We start from the raw sequence: 11,746 nt of genomic DNA on the forward strand, positions 1-11,746 counted from the left end.
GACATGAGGTCACAGAATCGGAAATGCTTGAAAAAACATTTTCCACGTTTCACGCATCAAATATAACTTTACAGCAACAATATAGAGTGCGTGGATTTGCGAGATATTCTGAGCTCATCGCCTATCTTCTTGTGGCGGAAAAAAACAACGAGCTACTAATAAGAAATCATCAGTCCCGACCCACTGGATCATCAGCATTTCCAGAAGTAAATGCTGTAAGTAAAAATGAATTTAAACCTGGAAACCAAAATCAAATTCAAAGACAAGGTTTTGGTCGAGGTCGAGGTCGAGGTCGTGGACGTGGACGTGGACGTGGAAGTGGTCGTGGTCGTGGACGCGGCCGTGGTTTTGAAAATAATCGAGATAGTTATTTCTATAACTCATCTCAAAATAACGTCCCAAACCATCCACAGAAAAGGCATCAAGAAAACATGAGTGTTAATGAAAATCACTCGAAAAGATTTGAAAGTTCTTGTTTCAGATGCGGCACTCCAGGACATTGGTCTCGTATTTGTCGAGCCCCTGAGCATCTTTGCAAACTTTATAAAGAATCGATAAAGGGGAAAGAAAAGGAGACCAACTTCACTGAGCGAAGTGACCGTTTGAGTGATTCAACTCATTTTGATGCTGCTGATTTTATGAATGATTTCTCTGGAAATGATCAATATGTTGGTGGGATAGAAATGAACAATATTGATGCTGCAGATTTTCTCAATGATTTCTCTGAAAATGAACAATATAGTGGTAGAATATAAATGTACAATAATTTATTTTTCATGTATTTATATGATAATGTTTTATTGTACAATTATGATATGTGTTATATTTAAATATGTATTGTCATTAATTTTTTTTCATTGCATATTTTTTGAAGTTCAAATATGGAAAATGCTATGAGCAAAGCTGAAGTTTGCATACCCGATAGTGGTACAACGCACACTATCCTCCGAGATAAAAGATATTTCTTGGAACTAAAACCAACAAAAACAACGGTGAATACAATATCAGGTCCTGTAGACTTGATTAAAGGATGTGGTAAAGCACAATTTTTGTTACCTAATGGTACAAAATTTTTGATCAATGATGCTTTATATTCACCACAATCGAAAAGAAATTTGTTGAGTTTTAATGATATATATTCCCATGGGTATGATACTCAAACAATGAATGAAGGGAATGAGAAATATATGTGTCTTACCACATATAAATCAGGAAAGAAATATGTGATTGAAAAACTACCAATGCTCCCTACTGGATTGCATTATACACATATACGTCCCATTGAATCAAACATGGTAATTGATAATTCTTCAATATTAACCAATTGGCATGATCGATTAGGACATCCTGGTTCAACAATGATGCGAAGAATTATAGAAAATACACATGGTCATCCATTGAAAGACCAGAAGATCTTTCAGAATAATAAGTTTCAATGTAAAGCATGTTCTCTTGGAAAACTTATTATAAGACCATCACCAGCCAAAATCCAAACTGAATCACCAATGTTTCTTGAACGTATTCAGGGTGATATTTGTGGACCAATCCATCCACCATGTGGACCATTCAGATACTTTATGGTATTGATTGATGCCTCCAGCAGATGGTCACATGTATGTTTATTGTCAACTCGAAATGTTGCATTTGCAAGATTACTTGCTCAAATAATAAAATTGAGGAATCAATTTCCCGATTATACAATCAAGAAAATTAGACTTGATAATGCTGGTGAATTTACTTCCCAGACTTTCAATGATTATTGTATGTCTATGGGAATCATTGTTGAGCATCCTGTTGCTCATGTACATACTCAAAATGGATTGGCTGAATCATTGATTAAACGTCTGCAAATGATTGCTAGACCAATGATTATGAAAACAAAGCTCCCTATTTCTATATGGGGACATGCAATTTTACATGCTGCTTCATTAATTCGCATCAGACCAAGTGCATATCATAAATACTCCCCATTGCAGCTTGCATTTGGTAAAGAACCAGACATTTCTCATCTGAGAATTTTTGGATGTATGGTGTATGTGCCTATTGCACCACCTCAACGAAAGAAAATGGGACCTCAAAGAAAGATTGGAATTTATATTGGTTATGATAGTCCATCGATCATTCGATATCTTGAACCACAGACAGGCGACGTGTTCACAGCACGTTTTGCTGATTGTCATTTTAATGAGGAAATCTTCCCAATGTTAGGGGGAGAACAGAAACATACCGAAAAAGAAATTACATGGTATGTATCATCATTGTTACATCTGGATCCAAGAACAAAACAATGTGAAAAAGATGTACAGCAAATTGTGCACTTGCAAAGAATAGCAAATCAAATACCAGATGCATTTGCAGACACAAAAGGGGTAACTAAATCATATATACATGCTGCAAATGCCCCTGCTCGAATTGAAATTCCGAAGAAACAAATTGAAGATAGTCATGATGTCATTAAACGCCTGAAGCGTGGAAGGCCAGTTGGTTCCAAGGATAAAAATCCTCGAAAAAGAAAATTCATAGAGAAACACAATGATCACAAAATAGAGAATGATGTTCCTGAAGAAACACATAATGATCACAAAATAGAGAATGATGTTCCTGAAGAAACACATGATGATGAAAATGTTTTGTCAGAACCACAAACTGACGAGAATCATGAAATCTCTATCAATTATATTAATACTGGAAAAATATGGAACCGAAAAGATATAGAAGAAATTGATGATATATTTTCTTATAATGTGGCAATCGACATCATAAATGATAATGAAGATCATGAACCAAAATCTTTTGGTGAATGTAAAAATCGGCAGGATTGGATAAAATGGAAAGATGCCATCCAGGTTGAATTGGATTCGCTAAATAAACGTAATGTTTTTGGACCTATAGTCCTTACACCTGAAGGTGTAAAACCTGTTGGATACAAATGGGTTTTTATTCGAAAGCGAAATGAGAAAAATGAAATAGTAAGATATAAAGCTCGACTTGTTGCACAAGGTTTTTCTCAAAGGCCTGGAATTGATTATGAAGAAACGTATTCTCCCGTGATGGATGCAATTACGTTTCGGTATTTGATTAGCTTTGCAGTATATGAAAATTTAGAAATGCATCTTATGGATGTTGTTACAGCTTACTTATATGGATAACTTGATAGTAATATATATATGAAAATCCCTGAAGGATTTAAGATGCCTGAAGCACAAAGTTCAAAACCCAGAGAATGTTATTCTGTGAAATTACAAAGATCATTATATGGGTTAAAGCAATCTGGCCGAATGTGGTATAATCGGCTAAGTGATCACTTGAAGAAAAAGGGATATGTAAATAATTCAATATGCCCTTGTGTTTTCATTAAGAAGACAACATCCGGATGCGTAATTATTGCTCTATATGTTGATGATTTAAACATCATTGGAACGAATAATGAAATTCATGAAGTTGTGCCATACTTGAAGGAAGAATTTGAAATGAAGGATCTTGGAAAAATCAGGTATTGTTTGGGTTTACAAATTGAACAAAAAGAATGTTTAATATTTGTTCACCAGAAAAATTATACAGAAAAGATCCTTAAACGTTTTAATATGGATAAATCAAATCCTTTAAGTACTCCAATGGTTGTTAGATCATTAAACATAGAAAAGGATCCATTTCGTCCATGTGAAGGTGATGAAGATATTCTTGGTCCAGAAGTACCATATTTAAGTGCTATCGGTGCCCTTATGTATCTTACAAATTATACAAGGCCTGATATATCTTTTGCCGTAAATTTATTGGCAAGATTTAGCACATATCCAACAAAGAGACACTGGAACGGAATTAAACATATATTCCGTTATCTACGAGGAACGACAGACTTGGGACTTTTGTATTCAAAAGATGCTAATCCAAGTATAATTGGTTATGCCGATGCTGGATACTTATCTGATCCACACAAGGCACGTTCCCAAACTGGATATGTATTTACTCGTGGAGGCACTGCAATTTCTTGGCGTTCACAGAAACAAACGCTCGTAACAACTTCATCAAATCATGCCGAGATTATTGCACTACATGAAGCAAGCCGTGAATGTGTGTGGTTAAAATCAATGACCCAACATATCCAAATCTCATGCGGATTATCATTCGACGAGAAGCCTGTGATACTATATGAAGATAATGCTGCACGTGTTGCTCAAATGAAAGAAGGATACATAAAAAGCAACCGAACTAAATATATTCCTCCTAAGTTCTTCGCATTCACCAAAGAGCTTGAGAAGAATAAATGTATTGATGTTCGTCACATTCAATCAAGTGAAAACTCATCAGATCTCTTCACAAAGGCACTTCCTACGACAATATTCAGAAAGCACATATATAATATTGGGATGCGCAATCTACGAAATCTGTGAAGAATTGTTCGTGTCAACATGAGGGTGAGTTTACGTAACTGCACTCTTTTTCCCTTACTATGGTTTTTATCCCAATGGGTTTTTCCTAGTAAGGTTTTTAATGAGGCAGTACAAAAACACGTAATGAAGACATCATCGTATCATGATCATCATCACAAGGGGGAGTGTTTAAAATTAATATTTAAAATGTGTATGTTGAATATTTGAATGTTGAAAATAAGAGTTGTAAATATTGAAAATTAGTGTGTGATGATGTAGGTAATGATGATTTTATTTTTGGATTATTTGTAAAGATTTTCTATAAATAGATATCTCATTTGTGAAGAAAATCACAATTGAGTTGAGAGAAAAATATTATAAAGTATGTAGTGTGATAATTTTGAGAATTTGAGATTTTTATTTTTTACCGTAAATTTTTACTTTTTCACAACAATATTGATGTAATTTATATTTGTATCATGAATTTTTATATGATTTTCGAAATCAATAATAAGCACGAGATCTGAAATTTTAATTTTCAAAAATCTCACTTCAAACCATAGCTTCTAAATTGATGAAATTCGCCGCCTTGAGGAACTTGACTCGGTCGCCGGATGATAGCTCACGTCAGGGCAACCTTTCTCATACCATTGGCCGGAACATTACGTTAGAAAATCGACCGGGAAATCATGATTCTGTCCTAGCTATTTTACCTACTGTTTTCCGGCAATAAGTCTCGATTTCCGGCCATACATGAAGCGGATATGGAGGGGAAAGGTCGTCTAAGGATGCTACACATTGGAGAGGGTAGCGCCCATTCGACACCATCGTTTGGCTGGAATATTCAAATCTCGATCGCGAACTGCTCCAAAAAAAAAAAAAAGGTTCCAACCATTTTCTTGATTGATGACATCACAAAAATGGTCGGTCGTGACCTGGGATTGATGGTTCGACATTGATCGAACGTTCGGTGGCCGGATATGGGCGGCGCGTGAACGATTTCATATTTGACTAGGATTAGGGTTTCAAAAATTAAGGGCATGTTTAGATTTTGGGATTCGACTAAAAATTTTAAAATTTTTGGAATATTGACTTCAATATGAGAATTTTGAATTATTGAAATTTGGTTTTCAATTTTCAGTCTAGTATATTTCCAAATTAAGAATTTTTAAATTTTGGAATTTTTTTATAAGCATGTTTGGATGGTTATTTTATGGAGATTGTGAAAATTCTAAAAGTTATTTTAGAAATATCAACACTCCAAAATTAATTAGCCTATTTAGATTTATAGTAGGTCTCTTGTGAGACGGTCTCACGAATCTTCATCTGTGAGACGGATCAACTCTACCGATATTCACAATAAAAAGTAATATTCTTATCATAAAAAATATTACTTTTTCATGGATGACCCAAATAAGAGATTTGTCTCACAAAATACGACTCGCGAGACCGTCTCACACAAGTTTTTGCCTTAGATTTATTTTCATGACATATATTGTGCAAAAATTATGTGTAATTATTGCTTTGATATTAAGAAATTTTTAACATTATTATTATATTTATTATCATAATCATACATGGAAAAAAATTTAAGAATTGCACGAGATTCACAATTTTTTCGTATTTAATTATTTATTTTATCATATATAATTTTATATAAACAAATCAATTTAAATGTGAATAATAAAGTTACCAAATAAATAAAAAATTTGTCTTATAAAGATCTATAACATGGATAATTAAGTAATATTAATTATGAATGTAAAAGAAAACATAATCTGAGAAGTTCTTCATAGACCAATTTAAATTGCCTTGACTTGTCACTGGTCTAGAAATTAGGTTTTTGAAAACCTTAGCTCTATTTATCTTCTACTCGGAGAACTATCAGAAAATGTTAAGTGTATTATTAAATAAGTTTTATATAAAAAATTAAGTAAAGTCAAAATTATGTCCAGTGAACCCGTATAATTTTAAATAATTAAGGTTCAACCACAACACCCTTAATTATGTAAAATTATACATTAAGTGGGTCGAGCATTGTAACGTCCAAAAGTCAACCTACGTAAATCACATCCATGCAAATGAATTAAATTGCTTACTTGCTTTGTTTAATTGATTTTAGATGATTACATGATGCATATTATATGATTAAAAGTCTGATCACATGATTAGATGTTATGATTTCATGAGAATTGTAGATTTTACCCGAATATTCGATAATAGGCTGAGGAAAAGACACCGGGGACGACCAAGATAAAATAAATATTTTTCAATAAATATTTTCAAGGCTTATTAATATGATTAAATTTTTCTAAAAATGGTAGAGTTCAAATTATTTTACGAAACGAGCATGATTTTATCCGGGAAGCCGGTTTTGGGCAAACGATGGACTTTTAAAAAATCAAAATTATTATTTTCGAAAACTAATTTTTATAAACTTTTATTTTTCAATTAAATAGGTGTTATTGAGCCTAATTTACCTAGGATTAGTAGGCCCAGTTGCTCTTAAACTCAAAAGCCCAAAACCTAAGCCCATTAACATGCAAATTTAAATCTATAAAAAGGATTCCTAGGTATTTTTGAGAGCTATCAGCCGAAAACACACACACACACACACACATTACACACACAAGTTTCAAAAATTAGGAGGAGGAGAAAATAAAGAGTCTTCATCGTCCGTTCGTTCTTCATGTAATTACTAGACTCTAGTCGCACGACAAGTCAGATCGCTCATTATTATATCAAAAGATCGTCTGTCTTTTAACTTGACCGAGTTAATAGTGCAATTCACAAGTCTAACTATTCAACTCTAACCACACTACAACAGGTCAGACTTTAAGAGATCGAGGTGGATACTCCAACTCAAGTTGTTTGATATTATCAAATAAAGTACTATTGCATAGTAACCTACCAATTACTGATTGACAGGAAAATTTCCCAAAATGAAAAAAATTCAATCAACTTTCATAAGCTAAAAGAGCTAAAGTCCTAAAAAGAAAAGAAGCATTAAATAGACATTTAATATAGCATACATGACAGGGTCATTCTGTCAGGAGTTAGTATAGATGATCATTGAAAATTTTTTTTCACCATTGGAGCTTTTCAAGTATGTATTTATGCAGACTAAGACTGATGAAAAAAAATATTTTTACAATATTGAAAGCTTTTAAAAGTCTACAAATATTCAAGATCTCGAGTATTCATAATCGTTAATATCAAACAGCTCACTTACCACATGCTTATTTGTCCATATCAGATCTTCAAGGATCAATATGAGCTAAACTAACCAACTCTATCCGTTCAAAGCTATACGTTGGAAGTTATTGTTGGAAGTGAACCGGTTGTTCTTAAATATTCATAAGTTGTTGAGTGATCACTAAAAGTTTTGATTTAGACAGTGATAAGTCTTAAACTAAGTTGTTTTGTATAAGAGTGTACCAATCAAAATCTTTTAGTGGATTCTTTCCTAAATGGAAAAACAGATGACATATGAGTGTTTATATCCATAAAATTCTATCTCGTTTTTCTATCTTGTTTGCTTTCTTATTTATGGTTTCTTTGTTACCTGTTGCTTGCATTGAATATATATACAATATTACTAGTCTGACCATTTTCGCGCATATTTATTTTTAGTGATCCAACTCAGTCTAGCCGTTCAAGAAAGGGTTTTAACAATTAAAAACTGTTACAGCCAGCTCAGTTTAGCTTTAATAAGAGTTTGTTCACCTCCCTCTAAAATTCATCTCGATCCCAACATTATCTTTATTAAATTAAATACACAATTTATTTTTCATGATTATTTTATTGATTAAAATTATAAATAAATTATATGATAAAATTATATTTTTTCTCTATCTATATTGTAGTATTATGATTATATATCAATAAATTAAAACTCAATAAATCTATCATATACATTGGTAAAATATACTTTAATATATAATAAAATTTGTTTGCTTTTTATGGTTTACAATTACTACATTGAATATTTTTCCAAGTTCTTAACGAATTAATACTGAATTTGAAAAAACTAAAATGATAATTATGGTTATTTTTATCATTTGATAACAATATATCTGCACTCCTGCAATATATATTTATTTTAGGGTAGGTCTCTTATGAGACGGTCTCACGAATCTTTATATGTGAGACGGATCAACCCCACCGATATTCACAATAAAAAGTAATAATCTTAGCATAAAAAGTAATACTTTTTCATGGATGACTCAAATAAGATATCCGTCTTACAAAATACGACCCTTGAGACAGTCTCACACAAGTTTTTGCCTTTATTTTATTATATTTCAATTGTATATATGATTTATTTGTTGAGTTGTAATTTATTAATATATAAATAAAAATAATATCATTTATTGTATATTTGTAAATTTGTTTAAAATATATTATGTTTAGATATATACTTTATCTATTGATATATTTGTATTAAATAATAGTCCTAATATTTTTAAATATATAGACTATGATACTTGTCATAATATAATTTTTAAATAAGTATATTCTTAAAAAAGCTAATTAATAAAATAATAATGAAACAGAGACGTATACATAATTGAATGCAATAATAATAATTAGATTTAAAATTAATTTAGGGTTGAGGGTAAAATTGATTTTTTAATTTGATTATGTAGTGCCCAAATTCTGTACACGTATAACTCATTCATTTATTTAATTGTTAAATCATTTGATTAATTGATTTTTACCATGCATGATTTATTTAAATGCGTTATTTTAAATTACTTATGTTATATGATGCACGTTAAAATATTTTTCAAGTTTAATGTTTCAGGCGATTATTCGAGGCGGGATTGAGGAAAAGACCCGGTGACGATTTTGGGCAATTTTAATGGAGTATTTTATTTTTAAGTTAAGGATGTGGCACTTTAACTAATTTATTCAGTTTAGCATTTTAAAAGCCTTATTTATGTATTTAGTGATTTAAGAGTTTAAAGCTTTTAAAATTAACATTTTTGGGTGTGTTATTTTGATTTAGGAGTTTGTTTAAAATTAAGGTGGGTTAAACTTTTTATTAGCATTTTAATTAGTTGTTTTAGCAAAAATATCTCCTAATTAAAAACCCACACACACACGTTACACACACTCACACACACTTACATGTTTTTACACACACTAAAACACACAACACACTCTACACATCTTATTTTCAGATTTTTTTTAAAAGAGAAAAACCTAGGTTACTCAAGCATAAGCAGCCGCCCCCTCTGTCTAAATTTCCAGCAAGTTTTGTTGAGTTTCTTTAAAGAAAATCGCGCCACGTTCGTCCCGGATCAACCTCGCTTCTTTCTCCGCTTCGGTATCGCCGTTTCGGTAAAGTTTATCATCATAATGCACGTATATTCTTTCATCCCTGTATCGATCTCGTCATATTATGCGTTGTGTTGATATTTATGCGTAAAAATTCATGTGTGATGAGTAGAAGTTTGGGCAATCATGTTTAGATCAATTTTGAAACGATTTTGGATCACAAATTTACGTTTTTGCGGTCATTTTAAATACTGCGATTTTCCGGTCGTGATTCTGAGAAAACTTTTAAGTTTTAACGCAAATTGTAGAACTTTTTGATACCTTCGAATTGATATAAGATTCGAAATTTTTGGACGAAAATTGAGTGAGTTATGGCGTTTTTCGTGGGACTGCTCAAACTGCGTTTTTCAGAAAATTATGTATTGATGCGTTCTTGAAGTTTTATTGTTGCGGGCTTCGTTGGAGATCGACGGGTGACAATGCTGCGTATAGGTATGCTTAGTATGATGTTGAGTTGGCAATTGGGTTACCGGTTAGTGTCGATAGGCACTTGAATTCACTAGAAGTCGTAGGAAACAATTTGATGTCAATCTCCATGTTTTGAGTTGCATTATGTCGTAGGTTGAACGCCGTTGTTTCGAGGTGTTTGTACCAATGTTGTCAGTGTAGTAGCATGCTAAGATGGGTCTCGGGGTGTCGGTTCATAGTCCGTGCAACCGAGTTTAGAACGTTAAGAAATTCTTGCACGGAATAATTCGTGGGTTTTCTCCTACCGCGGGTACACGGACCCCCACACGGACCAGAGCACGGGGTCCGTGCCTTTGTTTTTCTTCGAAGGGTCAATTTACAGAGTCTACACGGGCCCCTACCCGGACCTAGGCACGGGGTCCGTGCCTTTCCTTTTCTGCACGACTCATTTTACAGTATCTACACGGACCCGGAGCCGGACCTGGGCACGGGGTCCGTGTACTACCTTTTTGATTTAGGTTGAATACTTTGAGGTTCCATGTCTTAGTTTAATGCAATGTTTTAACAAGGCCGAGTCACGAGAATTTTAGAGCGTACTAGGGAAATGAATGAGCTTGGGTTTGAGCATGATTACTACGTCTAAGCTATTAAAGTTAAGTGTTTGAACTCACGTTAGTATGTTGCAGTAGCGGCCCCAAACGAGATCCAACGAATCCCTCAACGCCAAGTAAGTATGTTGACGTGCAAAAAGGAAAGATTTCAAGTTTTTGAGGTATGCTAAATGTCTAGTGACCAAATTATGAATGAGTTTGGAAGTCGCTGAAAGTGGCCGAGGACCTCTCCACCCCGTTAAAGCATGAACGGATTTAGATCAGGCTTGGAAAGCGTTAAAGCATGAACGGGGACCAATTAAAGCATGAACGGGGACCAATCCACCCGTTAAAGCATGAACGGGGATCTCATGTATGTGGCAGTGGATACGTCCCTGTCAGCCCAGTACTGTGGTTTGTCTGATCAGGCATTTATTATGTATGGGTCACTTGCTTTGAAACATGCCTCTACGCAAAATGATGAAGTTATGTACGTTCAAGTATGCTCAAGTATGCAAGCATGTTTTAAGAAAAGTTTTATGTTGATGGCACGTCTATGTATGTATATACGTATGTTCAAGTTTTGTTATGCAAGTTCAAGTTTCATGTATGTACTCCTTATTTTAAAGTTGCATGTGGTTTTATTACGTATTATTCGTTACTTCCAGTTTATACGTGTTGAGTCTTTAGACTCACTAGACTTGATCGATGCAGGTGAGGATGATTTCGAGGAGACTAGGGGTGGTGACCAAGGAGCAGGCTTGGACTGAGCGGGAGGCTAAACCCGAGGACCGCCATGTTTTGAAGTTTTCATGCAATGCTTAAAATACTTTAATTTGATGTTCTGGTTAGGATGTTTTGAACAAGCGTTTATCTTAGCAAAATTTTTATTGGTGATCTTTTACTTCAATAGTTTGATTGAACAACGAGTGGTTAACCGAATTGATGGTTCATTTTCGTATTTAAGAAAATTTTAAACTTTTCCTCAAATTTTAAATAGTTAAAAAGTACGGTACGTTACAGTTGGTATCAGAG

Source organism: Primulina huaijiensis, chromosome 15 (genome assembly GCF_012295235.1).
Source record: "Primulina huaijiensis isolate GDHJ02 chromosome 15, ASM1229523v2, whole genome shotgun sequence".
Lineage (NCBI taxonomy): Eukaryota > Viridiplantae > Streptophyta > Magnoliopsida > Lamiales > Gesneriaceae > Primulina > Primulina huaijiensis.